The sequence below is a fragment of the Gopherus evgoodei genome, chromosome 12 (genome assembly GCF_007399415.2).
Source record: "Gopherus evgoodei ecotype Sinaloan lineage chromosome 12, rGopEvg1_v1.p, whole genome shotgun sequence".
Classification (NCBI taxonomy): Eukaryota; Metazoa; Chordata; order Testudines; family Testudinidae; genus Gopherus; species Gopherus evgoodei.
The window spans coordinates 31,444,180-31,463,452 of NC_044333.1; the positions used below are offsets into that span (position 1 = coordinate 31,444,180).

A 19,273-nucleotide genomic window follows, 5' to 3' on the forward strand; every position below is an offset into this window, starting at 1 on the left:
CCCTGGGTACACTAGGAGAGAGAGACAGATTCAAGCTCCCTGAATCTAAACAAAGGGATTCCCCCTTCACCCCTCCTCCTTCCCCTCACCCAGGGCAATACAGATTCAAGCTCCGTGAATCTAACACAAAGAGGAAATTTATCCTTCCCTTCTCCCCACCAATTCCCTGGTGAGTACAGACTCAATTCCCTTGAGCCTCAACTGGGGAAAAAATCAAACAGGTCTTAAAAAGCAAAACTTTTAATAAAAAGAAGGAAAAAAGTACAAGTTATCTTTGTAATTCAGATGGTAAATTTTACAGGGTCTTTCAGCTTATAGACGATAGAAAAAAAGCTTTCTCCAGCAGAAATACAATTTAAAATACTTTCACCCAAACACACCTAAAAACTCTACCAGCCAGATACACAGTTGCAAATACAGAAAAACAATTAAAAAGACTAAACTGTCTTTCTACTTTTGTACTTACAAAATTGGAACAGAAGATTAGAGAGCCTGTAGGTATGTGTGGTCACTCTCAGAGCCTAGAGAGAACAAAACAAAACCCAAAACTACAAACAAAGGCTTCCCTCCACCGAGATTTGAAAGTATCTTGTTTCCTGATTGGTCCTCTGGTCAGGTGTTTTTTTGGTTCCCTGTTTGTTAACCCTTTACAGGTAAAAGAGACATTAACCCTTAACTATCTGTTTATGACAGACACAGAGGCCACATTCTGCAGTCTGAGAGTCTTCCCTAGTAGTCTTGCCTGAGTAAAGGCCACATTAGACCTTAAACTACTTACTGTAGACTTTTAAAAAGCTGCAAGATTTCATAGAAGCATTGAACAGGAAATACAAGATAATGGATTTACTATCTAATTAGATAATGTATGTAAAATGTCTTGTATGTGAAGTGTTATATAAAGACTAAGAATTGTTATTCCTATATGACATTTACTCCTAAAAGTAGAATTGGCTGTGTACATTGCTACTTTGTATCTTCATGGCATCTATAATGCTAAAATGAACTTCATGAATTAATCAGAGGATCTCATTCACCAGAATTTACTATTAATAATAATAATTATTATTATTATTCATTTTATTATATTATTTCTTTAGCATTAAGCCTCGGTAATTAGCATCTTAAACCCAAATTTTTTTTATCTTTATATCAGTCAAAGTAAAACCTTCTTCCATTAATTATGTAATCTATAATAGGCAGGAGCTAGTTTTGCAACTAGATTCAAAACTGAAACAGGTTCATTTAATGTGATGAGTGATACAGTCTTGCTTGTGAGTTGGTCTGATTTCTTTGGGTTTTAACACAGAGAAAGCTTTGGATATCAACTTGGACAAAAGAGCAGAGGGTTTATTCTTCATTTCCTCACAACATGTTTGGAATATTAATAGGCCATATATTTTATTCTAGTTTCAAAAACAATCACATCAAGCTAATTGTCATGCCACTTTGCACCGTCGAAGGTGGTAGCTAGACATGTTCTGAATTTCATGTGTGAGCTCAACACAGTAAGCTTTCTCCTGAGGCAAGGTTTGAAGCAGGAAACATGGGTACTAATCAACTGAGTCTTTCTAATGAATATATATCAAATTGGTTCCTATCAGGTTTTTGATCAAATGCTATTTTTATTTTATATTTATTTTAAAGTATTGAAATTTAAATCTCTCAAACTAAACTCTTTTGGTGTTGTTTTATCTGAACATTTAGCCTAATGGAAACCATAGTCAGATGTACCAAATAAGTCATTACTCTCCAATGCAAGTAAGTACAGACTACAGTATTGATATGCATTCTTTTGTTGGAATGCATTCACTGTGGCATAGGCTGGCAAGAACTAGAAACTGTTATTCCTGTAGTAATAGAAACTAGAAATGACATCTCCCCTTCCCCTAATTATGATGATATGACAGATGATGTGTTTATGCAAGTGCAAAATGTTAATTTTCCATTCCTTTCTCGGGGCTCAATTATACCTCCCACTGCAGAGGTGCACTAGGTGATGAGAGGCCACAGGGAGCCTTTCTTCCTCCCCAACCCTCTGTGCCCCTACACCCAATGTATCTACAAAGGGTGCAAGCAACATCTAGTCCCAGCATTTGGGCTAACAAGGGGAGCACAGCCAGCACTGCTGGGGGCATGAGCAGCCTCATTCCAGCTCCACTTGGATGGTGGGCAATAGCGCTGGTGGGAGTGCTGGTTAAACCTTTTGTATCAGGTGCAGCAGTGGGTACACCCCAGCTCGTTTTCCCCACCACAGAGGAAATAGCTTTTTCCAGCTTTCTGTGCAGAGCTTCTGAGCAGTCCTCTTCCTTACAAGCATAGCTTAGCCTCACACGGCATATTTGAGCCCTCTATCTTAATGACTCTCCTGACCCTGACCAAGAGCATTTACGAAGAGGTTGAGGTAGATCTGTGAATACCTAATTGGTCTGAATGAAGGCCTTGAGTGCTCAGCCATCTCTTTATATTGCTTTGCTCTATTGCTGCTTCCCTTCACTGTTCTAGCTATGTTTATTTGCCGCTGATAGGAGATACTCAGAGTGCAGAACAGACTTATTTATCCTTTCTTTTCCCATCAAATCCTTCAGACTTGCCTTTTTACTGAGCTAGACAGTTCTCCGTTTTCTTATAATAATTAGAGGTGGGCTTCAACTACCAAATTCAGCCTTTCTCAAAGATCAGAGAGGAGGGAGGTTGTGTTTGGATCTGCAGTTTAGGTTTGGGCCTGTTTCAAATCAAAATGGGCAATGAGGTGTTGCTTTAGCACATCTTTCAGAAGCATGTGCTGCAGATTGCCTGATCTTATGGTGAGACTGCAGTTAATTTCAATAGTCTGTTAAGTATAATTACATTACACAAAGAGGAAGCAGTCTCAGATTTCATGGCCTGTTCTGTTTTTCCTCTAGTATCCCACAGCCTTCATAATTCTAGATATTTCTTTTTAGTTTGGTTTAGATATTTTAAAAAAATAATTTGATCACTTTCTGCAGTGAGCTGTGAATGGTCCAGTGAAAAGTGAGACACAAGGTGGCTCCCGGGTTTAGCAGTTGTGCTGCTTACAGATAGAACCTTTTTGTTTTTTCTTCTGTTTGTTACCTTTTCTGTTTGTCATTATCAATATATGGAAAATTAGCAAGTGTTATTGACTGGAAAGGAATTATATTTCTAATGTTTATGGCACAGAACTGATTAGTTGTGGTTCACTCTCACACCTCTTGGGGCAATGGTTGTGGTATGTGTTGGGGCTTTGGACTGGATGGCATCTGTGGCTCTCAGGAATCCATTCAGTTTAGTGTTTTATGGAGTAGAAGTATATTACAGGTGCTTCTTCCTTCTAATACATTCTATCCCCTTTTAGGAATATATTACACAAATATTTACATTGTTCACCATGTATGCATTATATATTTCCTGCCAGATGGAATTCTACTTCTCATGGACAGCACTATTTCAAGACTCCCACAAGCTTTGTGTAGTGGTCTTGGAATGAAGACTTTTTTTATATATATTGTTTGAATGCTAGTTGTGATTTATTGGCTCTTAGGTTTTGCTCCGGTTTGGAGCCAGAGTTTAAAAGGTGCTGGTCACCTTTAGGGGGGAGTTGTGGGCAATTAGATGATGCTTGTTACATCTCAAGAAGTGCCCGTTAATGCTGTCTATCATATTACTTAGGGCCAAGTTACGATATCCGTAGTCTGCGCACAGGCTCGTTGACTTGAACGGAACTGCTCTTTGAGTAAGATGAATTCTGTCAGGAGTAAGTGTATCAAAATCTGTCCCTATGTAAATATAGTAAATATCTATCCATCTATATGTATACATATGTTTGTGCTAATTGATATTAGACTGCTGTGAGAAGAAATGTGTAGTTAAATTTATATTCAGGAAATAATATGATTTTTTTTAAATCTCTTTAATGGGCTTGTAAAAACCCACCCTTATCTTTTCTGTCTGTTTGCATTTTACGGTGTTAGGAATCAGAGACTCAGGTAGTTAGTGCTCCCAGTGGTTGTTAATTATTAATGAAGACTGTTGTGCAAATACCAGAGCAACAGCAACAACAAAAAACTTCTAATGTCTTTATCCCTAGCCTTCAGCCATATTAGCAAAGGCTATGATTGTATCAGAGCTCATAAACTAGGCATGGCTGGCTTGGTCAGTACTTGGTCTGGAGCTGTCCCAGGAACACCAGGGTGTCGAGAGTAGCATCTGTTGCTGATTCAGTAGGTAGAATTATTTCTCAGTCAGTACTGAACCAATGCTTTAGCATAATGCTAGCTGTATGCTGCTGGAAGTGATGCCATCTAAAACCCAGATCTTAACTACTTACGATCATTTGAGATCCCGTTGCCTGTTTCTAGAGTGTTCTAGCCAAATTTCAGTTTGGGTTATTGCATTTAGCTTACCAAATTCCCCTCTGTGAAGTTTCAGCTGGATAAGGCATGCATCATTTCAGAGAACAAATCTTATTACATTAATGCATTCTCCCCTTTATTTCTCAGGATGCTTAAGAGAAGTTGGTACTTGTTATAGTGACTCACAAAATATGTGAGTTCAAGCCAACAGTCCACCAGGTAGAATCAACTCCACTTTGACTTTGTTTTAAAGACAGGCAGCTTTAGGTAGATACTTTTGGGGAAAGAGAAGAGTTGCCCATTTTGGTACATTTGTTAGGTTTTTGAAGAGAATAGATTGCAGAGTTTTTTAAATTAATTTTACTCATTGAAAAAATAGGAATATTTCACAATATATTTATTTCCCTAGACTGAGAGCAGAAGCGCAAACTTTGCAACATCTGAACATTCCTGTCCACATTCATTTATATATATTAAAAAAAAATTTCCACCCCACCCTTGAATTCCAAACAGTGGAGTGACATGCAAGTGTAGGCTTGGTTTGTGCACCAGTGCTATGACTGCACCATTGTAATGAAGATGAAATGACTATAATGATGACCTTTCTGTGCCTTTGTCTATACCATGCCCTTCTCTTTAACTGAACACCTTTCAAATGAACATGTTCTGAACTCTTGAACTGTTCATTCTGTTCACGGAGCTTATTGCTCAATCTGCAGTTTATCATTATGTGTCTCCAAAGACTTTGTGTTTCCTTATATTTGACATCTAGATGGAATTTTTCATAACTCTTTACTAGTCATAAATTGGATTGTTAAGGGGCTAAATTAATCCTGTTTTTATACTAACATCTGATTTTTAAAGAGTTTTCTTTATTTGTTATGCTTTAAACTGCAAGAATGAAAAACTAAAATATATCATAAAATTCTGTATTGTGGAAGTATTTATTTCTGCTCATTTCATTTAGAATAGTACCTATGAGGGTACACTTTGAAAAGTTGTTTGGTCATATTTTGTCTGTATTACTATTTCTTCCCTTCTGTCTAAATAGCTGTTCTTGAGAGTGAGCCAATGCAGTGTGTTGCCAAATAAGTGGGGTAACGGCAAAAATGAAAAGATTGTAGAATAATGTGTACTTTTCCTGTCCATTGGGAAAGGAAATAGGAAACATGACTTACTGCTTGCAGAAAATTACTAGTGTATGTTGGTCACATCCTAGGTTTCACTCCCTTTAGGAGTGAGATATCAACACCGGCTGTTTACATACTCTGTTCACCAGCTAGCACCTCATGTGAAAACAGAGAGTTCAGTGTACTTTTGAAGGAGTGTTTCGTGTTATATGAGTGGTATAGAAGACAATCTCCTTATTTTTGATTTGTTCATACAATTTTAAAGAGGTAGTTGAATGAAAACTAAGGGCAACATTTTACACAATAAAATATGTGATGAATATAAATGCCATAAAGTCTAGTGTTCAGGAAATCATCATGTTGTTCTTGATTAAAAAATTGCCAAAATCTTCAAAGTATCTTTATTAGTAAAGTACATTGGTGAATAATTGGAAGTTTTGGTATTAAAAGCACTTTGGAGTACATATAGTGCAACAAAACACATTGTGCCATAAATAACTTGCACATAATTTTTAGCTTCGTTTCTGTAAAAAGGTTGAGACTTGTCAGACTGGTAATAGAAGATGAAAAATCTTAAGGTATTCTTTGACCTCCTTCATGACCCTGCCTCCCTAAACTCCACCAGTGACTTGAACTCTGACTTTGAGAACAATGAGACATAATTTTTCATCCTACTGTCATAAAAACCCCACATTGTGGTCTAGACATATTTTTTTCCCCTTTTGCCTGTTGTCAACTAGCATTATACATAAAGGGTGAGGCTTTCAAAAGCTATATGCCCATTGAAGTCAATGGAAAAACTCCCAGTGGAGTGAAGCCAACACTGTATATTTTTGAAAATCTCACCCACAAAACAATGAAATATAAGCTTTTTAATATACATATATTAGCTCAACTTTCCAACATGAGCAGCATTAATTAAAAGTGCCAATATTATTTTTAAGTAGTACTAGCCATAAGATCACTGAAGAAAATCAGTGTGAATAGCTATTAGGAAGGTGGAAACAAAGCAAATCAAACTATGTGAGGACAGGAAAATGTTCCTCATTTGGCTCTTCCTCTGAAGCCATTTCATCCATTGTTTTGCACCTTATTTGCAATATATTACATGTGTCATTTGTAAACAGTCATAAATTCTTGCAAGTACTTAAGAACCACAGCCCTACAATGCAAGAAAAAACATATATACCAAGCTGATAAAAAATAATTAGGAGCATAGAAAAATTCTCACGTGGAGAGAGATTGAAAAAGATGAGGATTGCTTACCTTAGAAATTCAATGTATAAGATTGAACATTATGAGGTTTTCAAAATAGTGAATGGTGTAGAGATCATGAATCGGGGAAGACTCATAATACCAGGAGTTGGAAGGTGGCAAATTCAAAACTTCTAAAAGGAAAAACTTTCATAAAGTGTACAGTTAGGCTGTGGGACTCATTGCCATGTGATATAACTAAAGAATTTAGTAGGATTCATAAAGGGATTAGGTAATCATAAAAATAATAATATCCAAAATAAAATAGTAAATAATGAAAAAAATACCATATATTCCTAGAAAGGATTTAAATGATCATGCTTCAAGATATAAGACAAAATCACATTACACAATTAATTCAAGATTCCTTATAATTTGTCTGAAGTAACTGGTGCTGGCCACATTCTGAGATAGGATAGTGGTTTAGCCAGTGTTTCTCAACAGCCAATCCATGGATCAGTGCTGATCCTTGAGATTTCCCTAACACAGTTTAGAAAGGCAGCAAGCCAGTCCACGGTATCAAAAAGGTTGAGAGAAACTGAGCTAGACCACTGGTCTAAACCAGTATGACAGGGCCCATCCTCCTCTGCTCATATCACTAATACTAAGAACAGTTGATATTTTTGCCGAAATGCTCATTAATTCATAATAAACTGCTGTCAATTTCCTGCAGGCCAGGAGATTATTACTGTTGTATCAAGAAATTATTTCTCACACAAAAGCTTGCATTAAGACACATGCTCTTCAGTTCTAAAACAATAGGAGGCCTGTCATATTACTAATATGAAACTAACTGACATGAAGGCAGTGCTTTTGTTGTTTACTACTTCCAGAGCAGCTTAATTTAGGTGGAAAGTTTAATCAAACTCAAGCTTAGAAGTTAGTTTTGATTTGCAACAGAACGTAGTGGGTGTTCACAGCATATGTTCCTCTTTAATCCTTCAAAGACCTCGCAGGGAATAGCAGGCAGCATGTGATGAAATAATGTAGACACACACTATTAATTTAAAATGATTTATATGGATGATTATGCTTTGTGCATTTTGGCTCACTTTGTTTCTGTGGGCTAGATTGTGCCTGTTCCTGTGCAGGTACATGAGGTTGGGAAGACAGTGCAAAAGACTTTCCTTCCCTCTCTTGCACAGGAATGAGATACAATTTAGGCCTTTCTATTCTTGGCGCATAAAGGAGGGAGACTCCATTCTTAGATGAAGTAGAAAGCCCATGGGTAGGGCAGGGGCAGCACTAGGGCTGCTTAGTGTGGGGATTTGGGGAAGTCATAGTGCGTCCTATAGAAGAGTGTCCAAATATTATTGGACTTCTTCAGCAGTTTACTGAACAACAGTCAGCTTCCCTTGGGGGACAGTAATCCAGCAAATACACTTTTGTCCTCATGGGTGGATGTGCCTGGGGACTGTGTTGGTGTGGTTATTTCAGATGCAGGAAGCAGTCAGAGCTCAGGGGACTGGAAAGTACGTCCAGTGCATATTTAAAAGACAACTGCGCTGTGAAGTTTTAACTCCCTCTTTATATCATGACATTTAAAGTGCACTTCCAATATTTCCTGCATTAACCTCTCCAAAAAATGTTCAAAATGTCCTCTTTCAGTTTGCTTCTCCTTCTAAAAAGCAAAAATTTTAAAAAATGAAACACAGAAAGGACATACTGGGTAATTCTATGGCCCATGTTGTGCAGAAAGTCAGATTAGATTATTACAATGGTCCCATCTTGCCTTAACATCTATAAATCTATGACGCTTAGTGTAAGCTTCCCAGCACTGCAATTTAGTTCTGAGCTCAAGAGTCTCCATATCTAGTCAGGCCCTGTCTAGTTTGCTGAGTCTGCCAAACAGGGTTACCAGTTATGGTAGTAATTTCTGTGATGTGGAAACCTGTCCATTAAGAACTTGGTTAAGACTACAACTGATTTCACAGAGGCTAACATATATCTACTAGACTGCAATGTCTTTAGGTCACTGTCCATTAATGGCATATTCAAGCTAATAACCATGAGGTGAAGGTGTCTGCATCTGTACCAGTCCCATAACTATACAAGTATAAACTATACTTCTTCGAGTGCTTGCTCATATCGATTCCAATTAGGTGTGCGCGCACCGCGTGCACTCTCGTCGGAAGATTTTTACCCTAGCACTTGGTGGGTCGGTTAGGTCACCCCCTGGAGTGGCGCCGCTACAGCGCCGGATATATATCCCTGCCACCCGACGGCCCTTCAGTTCCTTCTTACCGCCCGTGACGGTCATTGGAACTGTGGAGCGCGGCTTTGCTGATCTCCACATCCCTAGCTTCTTGTAGTTCTTTGCTCTTTACTGTGTTTATAGTTCGAGTTCTTGTAGTTATAGTTAGTGTTAGTACTTCTATTCATAGTTAGTGTTTATAGTTGAAGAGGAGATCGGGGTTTAGCCCCTTTCCTCCCGCCCCGGTGCTGGCCCATGCCCAAGGCACCAGGATTCAAACCGTGCTCGGCGTGCCAGAAGCTGATGCCAATACGGGATCCCCACGACTCCTGCCTCAAGTGCCTAGGGGAATCCCACCTTGTTGACAAGTGCCGCATTTGCAAGTCATTTAAACCAAGGACGAAGAAGGAGCGGGACTTTCGATTGAAGCAGCTCCTCATGCAGTCAAGCTCTGCAGGAACAGAGCCCACCTGATCCTCGTTGCTCCAGCATGGCCGAGGCAGCATTGGTACACCCTGTTGTTTGACCTCTCAGTGGCAGACCCGATCCCCCTGCCACTCTGACCGGACCTCATAACACAGGACTTCGGCAGGCTTCACCATTCGGACCTGCAATCCCTTCATCTCACAGCATGGCTGCTGTGTGGTTGAGCCATTCTGAGTTGTGTTGCTCTGCCTCGGTACAACAGGTGCTCTTGGGCAGTATGAAGCCTTCCACGAGGATGACATATCTCGCCAAGTGGAAGCGTTTCTCCTACTGGTGCGCTCAGAGTAACTTGGTCCCCGGACAGGTATCTGTCCCTACTGTCCTGGATTACCTATCGTCCCTGAAAGAGCAGGGCCTGGCGGTCTCTTCTATAAAGGTGCATCTGGCAGCTATTTCCGCCTTCCACCCAGGGGAAAGTGGCAGTTCAATCTTTTCTCACTCCATAGTTTCCAGGTTCCTTAAGGGATTGGAGCGGTTGTACCCTCAAGTCAGACACCCGACCCCTACCTGGGATCTAAACCTGGTGCTAGGCAAGCTTATGAGTGCCCCTTTTGAGCCCCTGGCCACCTGCTCGCTGCTGTACCTCTCCTGGAAGACAGCCTTTCTCGTCGCTATCACCTCGGCAAGATGAGTACTGGAGCTTCGGACTTTGACAGCGGATCCCCTGTATACGGTATTTCACAAGGATAAGGTACAGCTGCGACCGCACCCCTCTTTCCTCCCTAAGGTGGTGTCTGCTTTTCATGTCAATCAAGACATCTTTCTCCCAGTCTTTTTCCCGAAGCCGCACTCATCGCGTTGGGAACAACAACTACATACCTTGGATGTCCGCAGGGCTCTCGCCTTTTATGTCGAGAGAACCAAACCCTTCCGACGTTCGCCTCAGCTCTTTGTAGCGGTGGCAGACCGGATGAAAGGCATGCCGGTCTCTTCCCAAAGAATTTCATCTTGGGTGACATCCTGCATCTGAATATGCTATGAATTGGCTCACATTCCAGCTAGCCATCTCACCGCCCGTTCTACTCGGGCACAAGCCTCATCTGCCACTTTCCTGGCCCATGTCCCCATCCAGGAAATATGTCGCGCTGCTACCTGGTCATCAATTCACACCTTTGCCTCACATTACGCATTGGTTCAGCAGTCCAGAGACGATGCAGCCTTTGGCTCAGCAGTTTTGCATTCTGCAACGTCTCACTCCGACCCCACCGCCTAGGTAAGGCTTGGGAATCACCTAAATGGAATCGATATGAGCAAGCACTCGAAGAAGAAAAGACGGCTACTCACCTTTGTAACTGTTGTTCTTCGAGGTGTGTTGCTCATATCCATTCCAAACCACCCTCCTTCCCCACTGTCGGAGTAGCCGGTTAGAAGGAACTGAAGGGCTGTTGGGTCGGCAGGGGTATATATCCGGCACTATAGTGGCGCCACTCCAGGGGGCGACCCAGCCGCCCCACCAAGTGTTGCTAGGGTAAAAATCTTCCGGTGAGCGTGCAAGTGGCGCGCGCACACCTAATTGGAATGGATATGAGCAACACATCTCGAAGAACAACAGTTACAAAGGTGAGTAACTGTCTTAACTCCTAGGTGGTTTTTTTTTGTTTTGTTTTTACGTTTTTACATAAAGTAGTCCTTTATTATATTTACAAGCAAACTGTTCAGTATGTTACTTTCATTTACAGAGTCCCATTGTATAGGCAGTTATTCAGAATCTCCTCCTTTTAGATTTATTCTTTTCAATTTTGTCATCTCTTCTTCATGGTTCTCTCTGACTATGCAGAAAATCAGTACATTCCTGTGATTATCTTGATTATCTTATTCCTTGTATTATCATTCATTCCAAGCAAAAGTTATTCATTTCCACTTACAGGTCCCCAATAGATCTACCTATTGAGATCTTTTAATTTAACTATCTTCAGACCATATTTTGAAAGCGAGGATACATTTTTTTCCTTAAGATGTCCTCAAGTCTTCCCCAAACAGCTCCTATCCCTCAGTAAATATTAGCACCCTTCCTTGAAATTGTGTAGTGAAGCAAGCTGACTATTGCTATTATTGTAACAACCTAAACTCTAAATCCTGACCAGGGCTCTGTATACCAGTCGCTGCTTGTGTAGGGAAAGCCCCTAGCGGGCTGAGCCGGTTTGTTTACCTGCCCTGTCTGCAGGTCCGGCTGATTGCTGCTCCCACTGGCCACGGTTTGCCGCTCAAGGCCAATGGGAGCTGCTGGAAGCAGCGGCCAGTAAGTCCCTTGGATTTCCCTACACAAGCGGCGACCTCAGTTTGAGAAACACTGCTGTATACACATACTTAAGACAGGAGACAATCTCTGCCCAGGAGTGCTTACAGATGTAGAGTAAGGATTGGTGTTGTGACATACAAACAAATGAATATGGTGAAGAATTGGTACAGCTTTATTAGTTACATGCTTTGTTGGTGTATTTTCTTTTTTGTTTTAATTGGGATTAGACGTAGGGTAAGGAATACCTGGAAGAAAGGTTATTGAGAATAAAGGAGTAGGACTAGAGAACATAGGGAAGACAGTCATGGCTCGTCACCTGCCTGGATCAGATAGGTAGAATGAAGTGGGCTAGGTTGTGAAGAGTATCAAAGTTTAAGACAAGAGGCTTGTGTTTGATACAGAGATGAAGCAGAGACTGGTGGATGAACTGGAAGTGAGTGCTGAAGTTGTCACAGTGATCTTAGCTGGTGCTAAGAAGATGAGCTTAGCACCAGCAGTTTGAATTTAGTTGAGGAAACCCAGGGAAAAAGGCTAAGTTAAGGATGATGACCCACGAAAGGATTCACACCGAAGGACTGATCAGGCAGGTAGGAGAGCCATGAGAAGACTGAACCCTAAAAGGTAATGGAGGACAGGCTTTCAAGAAGTAGGGAGTAGTCAATGGTATTGAAAGCTGCTGAGAAATCAAGGAGGATGAGGATTAGGGTCAAAGTCCTGAGATTTGGCCAGGATAAAGTCATTAGATACTTTGATTCTCGCCAATCTGGCTTCTATGCTCCAGTGACACTGCTCTCAAAGACAGAACGGGAAGAAAGGAATTGAAAGAAAGTGCCTATAGACATCATGTTTGAGGCACTTGGAGATGAAAAGAGAAGCGGGATTATGTGGTAGGTTGAGGGATTTTCGTTTTTTAAGGTATGGAAGGTCAAAGTATTCCATTATGAGCAGGGGAGGAACTCAATGAGACTAAGTTTGAGGAGAAAAGTGAGAGAGAGGGCAAGGAAAATTAGGAGACAGGAAAGGTTGTGGAAAAAGAGCTGGGAGGAAGAGATCAGATGGGAAGTCTGTGTCTGGTGAGAAGGATGAGAGAGTACTAGAAGTAAGGAAAAAGGAAAGGAGTAGGAAGAAGACATACTTGATTTTACTAAATATTTTCTTTGAAGAAATCTGTAAGATCCTTCACAGAGATCAAGCTCACCATATGCACCCACCTCTCTCTCTCTCTCTCTCTCTCTCCCCCCGCAAACCCCCACCGATGACTTGATTCATAAACTATACATTGCTCTGCTTGCACATTATAGTGGTTCCCACAGTTTTAGATCTGCATTTTATTCTGACTACAAAAATCCACTTCAGATACATCAGAATTAAATTGACCAGTTCACTGAAGAGTACAGACATCCACAATTCACTCTGATAATTACATACAAAACTTGAGATAGAAAAATACGATTACTAATGGCTTTTTGCACACAGACATTCAATATTTTGTTGGAGGCTATCTGGAATGTATGCATTTCAAAACCCTTTAATTTAAACATCTTCCATATTTGACATATCCTTCACCCTGGCTCTTTTTTAATTGTTTCTGTGCTCAATAATTCTTTCACTCCTACTTCTCTATTTTATTTATCTTGTGAGTGAGCTACTCATTTACAATATATAGAGGGCAGCAGTTATATGTTGAGGGAGATTGGCATAGCAATACTGAAACTGAAACAGGGGGTTGCTATGGGAATAAATAAGGGGCTTGAATGGTGGTGGGAATTCTTAATCCAACCTTTAGGTTGGAAACGGGTAGTGTTGTGCTGTCTTTATACCATGCATGGATTCTGTTATACAAGGGGAATCCCTAGCTGGCCTTTTCATGGTGCAAAGGGGTAGAGTTGGGGCTAGAATCTGTCCTACTGGGTTTTCGTGTGGTTAAGCATTGATCTAGTCTGTAGGCTCGCCCATTAGTGGGGCTGTCTTTGGTTTTTCTGCACTGCTCTTAATATTAAGGGTTTACAGGTAGGAGGATTCTTTACACTTCATTTAGAGGAAGCTGGTGTCTGGTTGGTTAGTTTTGTGAATCTTTTCCCATCTTCTCACACAAAATTGCTGTGTCCTGTTTATGTCAGTTTGGTTTGTCTTTCATGGAACATTCTACTAAATTATTTTCTGTAATGACTATAATGTTAATGGAACTGTATGTTATGGTTGAGTTAAGGTTTGTCAGTTTGAAAATAAACATCTTGCCTTCATTTCGACATTTGCCTTTCAGCATCACTCCGTTAAGCTGTCACACGCTATAACTTCATTAACATCACCATTTAATTGTAAGTTACTGTGCAACTGTTTTTTTGTAGGAAAGGCTTGCATACACATACTGACTGAATAATTTTAATCTAAATTTCCTACCCACATGATTCAAATCAGTTGAAACATTAAATGGTCTCCAAATCTTTGTATCATGGAAATACTAAGCAGTGGGATGCAACTCATCCTTAAATACAGCAGCATTACTGGTGCCGTTATAATAAAAATGCAAAAAGATATTTTTTGAAGTTAGAATAAAGTGGGAGAATAGATCTTAGCCACATCACTATTGTGCTCTGTATGTCTAGCATTGAGATGTACTACATCTGTAATTGGGAAATGTTTCAGTTATTAAAAGAGGAACAATGTAACCTCCATAAAACTGAAGATGGAATTAAAATCTACATGCTAATAGCTTTGCTGCCAGTCACAAATGGATTCGTTCTTCACATCTTCGATACATACTGCTTATTTCAAAATAAATTCTAGGTAACATTCAACCTGATTGAATCTGCTAAAGCTTTGTAAATATATTTGCTCAACTCGCACTCAAAAGCTTTTCGACAGAATATCACTTTTTCATATTATTCATGGTAATGTAATACCCAACTTTAATCTCTTCAGAATTTCACATTAAGTCATGATATGCAGTTCAGGGGAATTTGGATCATCCATTAATCATAGTATCTGTACTTTTGTGTGTCTACTTTTTGTCCATCTCTTAAATCAGTCACTTGGTAATGGCAGAACTATGAGGATACTTAAACTTTTTATTGAGGAGACCTTATTTATTAAACTTGTCTTCTGTTACAATGTGCACAGACTAATGCAATACGTTGTACATTGAAAATAAAGATGAAACAAAATTAGCATAATCACTAAATATGATGCCTTTAACATTTCCTATGGAAAGCCAAGTATGTTAAGTAATGACTTGTGTGCCCCTGAATAATTAGTTAGAGGCACCTTGGCTAATAAGAAGGACCACAAATCAAAAATTCTAGTTTGTCTTCATGTAATTAAAGACCGTATAATGCATATGCACAAGGTAACCAAATTAAGGTTTTAATGACAACCCTAATTGTGGCATTTCCTAATTTTTGAGTGTTTGCAACCTTAACTTTCCTTTAATTTAGGGCATGTGTATGTGTGTTTTAAAAATCTAGCAGGGCTGATGGGGGATAGAAGTTCCACTTATTGACACCCACATGGTTATTAGCGGGGTTGGAACTTTAGATCCACAGCACAGATATCTGCCATTTGAGATGAAGGAGTAACTGATGTCAGTAGTAGTTTTCCTCTATGTGAACCAGCAAGTAGAGGGGATGAGATACACACTTTGCAAGTGGGTTTTATAGTCATTTGCTGACAGTAGAATATTGAGACTCCGCATGAGTTCCGTTCCAGATTCTTCAGGGAGTGTGTTCTGGCGATCATACATCCTTATTTTCCTCCTTTGCAAGCCTGCCCCCTTTTGCCACTTCACAGACCTGTCTTGTCCCTACCTCCTTCTCCCAGTACTAGTCTCCACTCCACGCCCCCATGGGCTGTTCATTCCGGTCTCAGTATATTTGCTCAGCGGGTGCCAATCTCCTCCCAGACTCTCAGTCCTGATCTTTTCCTCCAGGCTCTTTCTCCCAATCTACTCCCTTCCCCCTCTCTCTCTCTTTGCCCAGGTCTGGCTCTTGTCCTTTCTGCACTCGAGTCAGTTTGCCTTCTCCACCAAACTCCCTGGGAATCAGCCAGGAAGTATTGGGACAGGAGAGACTTTCTCCATTTTGTCAGTTTCTGTCCCCTGTGTCACAGCGACTCGTGTGGGTTGGGAGGAGCAATTGCAGGGAGACTCCTGTTTGACCCTTGCCATCTTGGGCTGAGCAGACTAAATCTTCAGAGCCTTTTGCTGCCAGGCTCTGACAAGTCTCTCGTGAACATATGTAAAGTGACACTTTCCAAAGGCTTATAACTTGGACAAAATTGTGCAGATTTTGTGTCCCCCACATAAGGGCAACCCCTCTGCGAAACTTCAAGGCCCTGTTCCCAAGCATAGGCTTGCAACAGCTTCTCCAGAAAACATATGTAGAAAATTTATTTAACGCTGCAAACAATGTATTTTCCCCTAATCTCCTTCTCAGAAATGGCTGAACCATTTTGCTGATTTTTTTTTTTTAAGTTCAGTCTGTGGCAGACTCCTGAAATGGAAAATTTGCACACAAATGGTTAAAGTTTGACAAAGTTATGAGAAACTGAATCCAGTGTCTTATAAAAAGAAGTGTGGGGCAACCTGAACTACAGGTAGTGGTATTAGCTCTGCCTATAACAACTTAAAGTTAAAAGGTGGATAGAAATGATACTATCACTTTTTTTTTTTAAACTGGCAACTCTTCATTTACTGGGTTCTGGCATCCTTGAAGCATTACTGAGCTTGACATTTTGCCCACCTAACTTGTTGGTTTGTTTTTCTAAGAGAATTATCAGTGCTGAATGTAAAAATAAACAAACATTTGTACCTTTGCTTTAAGGTTATGAATATATATATAGTACTGACAAATGATATTTTATCAGCCAAAGTTTCTAATTGAGTCAGACTTCTAACATTTATGTTCAGTGTATGCTGTAAGTTGATAACATTGTTCAAAGTATAACCATTTATCATGCTGCTTGTGATATTCATGCATTGAAATAGGCCTAATGGTGAATTACTGTATTCTTCATGATATTAAATGAAAAATGTGTATCATACAGTTATTTTAGTATGAGTGGATGAAAATGTGGAAATACAAGAGGAATGACAATTAAAGACACTAACCCCCCTACTTATATTGAAAGCTAAGCTATATGTAAATTTAGCTTTTGATTAGAGCTGGATTAGTTTAACCCTAGTTGTACAAATGGTTACAGGTTTTTACCATTTAGACAAACAGCTTCTCACTGTAAACTGTAATATGATTTATATGAATCTATCTGCCTCCATAAAGGTTTGCCCCAAGCATCTGCATCTTCTATTGCCTCTGAATCATAATGAAAAAGAACTCTGAGTTCTTTTAATCCACTAGCATGATTCTATTTATATTTTGATACAGTTTATTATTACGTAACTCCACTTCCAATATTTACTGTTACCCATGCAAGGAAATTAGCTTCTCTGCTTATTTTCATGTACAGCAAATAGTAATAAAGAAAGCAACTGGTAGGTCCTGGTAATCCAAGCACATAGTGTACAAGAGACAGCAGCATAATTCACCTGCTGGGAGTGGGTGATTAACATTATTTATAAACATTGCATGTGTGCACAAACCTATCTATGTGCCATGTATCTATGCTTTAACATACTAAGTCAAATTCTGTTTTGACCTTTACCCTGTGCAAGCCCAGTGACATAGAGTATGCACCAGGGCAGATTTGGAATCCTGGGACCTGACTGTGAAAAAAGTAATAATCATAGAAACATAAGAATGGCCATATTGGACCAGATTAGTGTCCATCTAATCCAGTGGTGGGCAACTGGGCTTTGTGTGAAGAAATACTTCATTATGTTTGTTTTAAACCTGCAGCCTATTAATTTCATTGGATGACCTCTGGTTCTTGTATTATGTGAAAGGAAATAACACTTCCCTATTCACTTTCTCCATGCCATTTATTATTTTATAGAACTCTATCATGTCCCCCCTTAGCTGTCTCTTTTCTAAGATGAACAGCCCCAGTCATAATCCTTTTAATCTTGCCTCATATGGAAGCTGTTCCATACCCCTAATTATTTTTGTTGCCTTCTCTTTGCCTTTTCCAATTATAATATATCTTCTCTGAGATGGAACAGTATGCAGTACTGAAGGTGTGAGCACTGAAGGTGGATTTGTAATGACATTATAATGTTTACTTTTTTATTTTCTATCCGTTTCCTAATGGTTTCTAACATGCTGTTTGCTTTTTTGACTGCTGCTGCACATTGAGTGGGTGTTTTCAGAGAAGTGTCCACAATGAGTCCAAGATCTTTCTTGCATGGCAGCAGCTAATTTAGACGCCATCATTTTGTAGATATAGTTGGTATACCCATAAGTAATTGTGCAGAAAAGGGGGAGGGGACAGACTAGAAAGTCCAAAGGAAACTGTGTGGCAAGTGGAGAATTATCTTTGGAATTAAAATCATATCACAAAGTGGCAAAATGTCCAGTATATCCATCTTGCAGTGATGGCTTCAGAAGTATCCATTGTGAAAACACAGCTGCTAAAAGATTTAAAATAACTCATCTATTCCACATAACCAAAGATCAGTTCAGGAGATCTGGGTTAAAATCTTGGCTTTCCTATAGATTTCCTCTGTGTTCTTGGACAAGTCAGTTTCCCTTAATAACACTTCCCAATGTCAAATGGATGTTGAGACTCAACTCATCAACATTTTAAGTGATGATTTGATCCTACGGTGGTGAGCAATGTTAGAAAAGCTTATAAATACAACTTACAAATACATACATGCAAATATATAAAGACAGCTTACAACTGCCTGCATCCTCTAGAGTCTGTGAGATGATGAAACCAAAATTAAATTATTTTCATGCCTCCCATAGAAGACCTCAAGTGATTCCTTTCCAAACTACATGCACCTTTCCTACAGAGTCATCTGGGTACCTCTCTGCTGCGATAAAAGACCTGCAATTCGACTGGCAGGGTCAGCTGACTTGAGCTTGCTGGGCTATAAAATTGCAGTGTAGACATTCAGGCTTGGGCTGGAGCATGGCATCTGAAACTCTGCGAATGAGGAGGCTCTCCGAGCCTAGGTTCTAACCCAAGCCCAAATGTCTTTACTGCAGTTTTGATGCCCCCAAATCCAAGTCAGCTGATCCAGGCCAGCCATACCCATGCCACGGGTCTTTTGTCTCAGTATAGACATACACTCTCTTATTCAGGCTTTGTTCAAGGAGGAAAGGTTTGGGTCAAAATGACTTGAGGGACAAGTTAATCTGTTTTTTTTTTGTTTCTCTTTGTAGATTCACATACTGCATGCTGTCTGTATTTCACACTGAGTAAAGTAATGAAGGTGCCTCTTTGCTACACTCTTGTGATATAAGAAAGTGTATTAGTTTGAACTCTCTGTTTTCTGTGATATATATTACTATACAGGTTTAATTTGTTTCATATATATTGACATGCTCATTGTGAGATGTTTAGTTTTACAGTGTGATTTTCAGTTTTAGTTAATGTGCTTTGCAATTCTTTTAATAGTAGCATCACCAAGTATAGTAAAGGTAATATTTTACAGTACACTATTCAATTATTGGACCAAAATATTGTACTGAATAGAAAATAGCAGCATCAAATCCAAGTA

The 19,273-nt window shown here is 39.7% G+C and overlaps 1 protein-coding gene across 5 annotated transcripts in view; it reads left to right on the top strand.

Moving 5' to 3' along the window:
• The window catches only part of WWOX (WW domain containing oxidoreductase), a 672,980-nt gene that overhangs the window by 253,437 nt on the left and 400,270 nt on the right, over nucleotides 1–19,273 (top strand). The window lies entirely within an intron of this gene.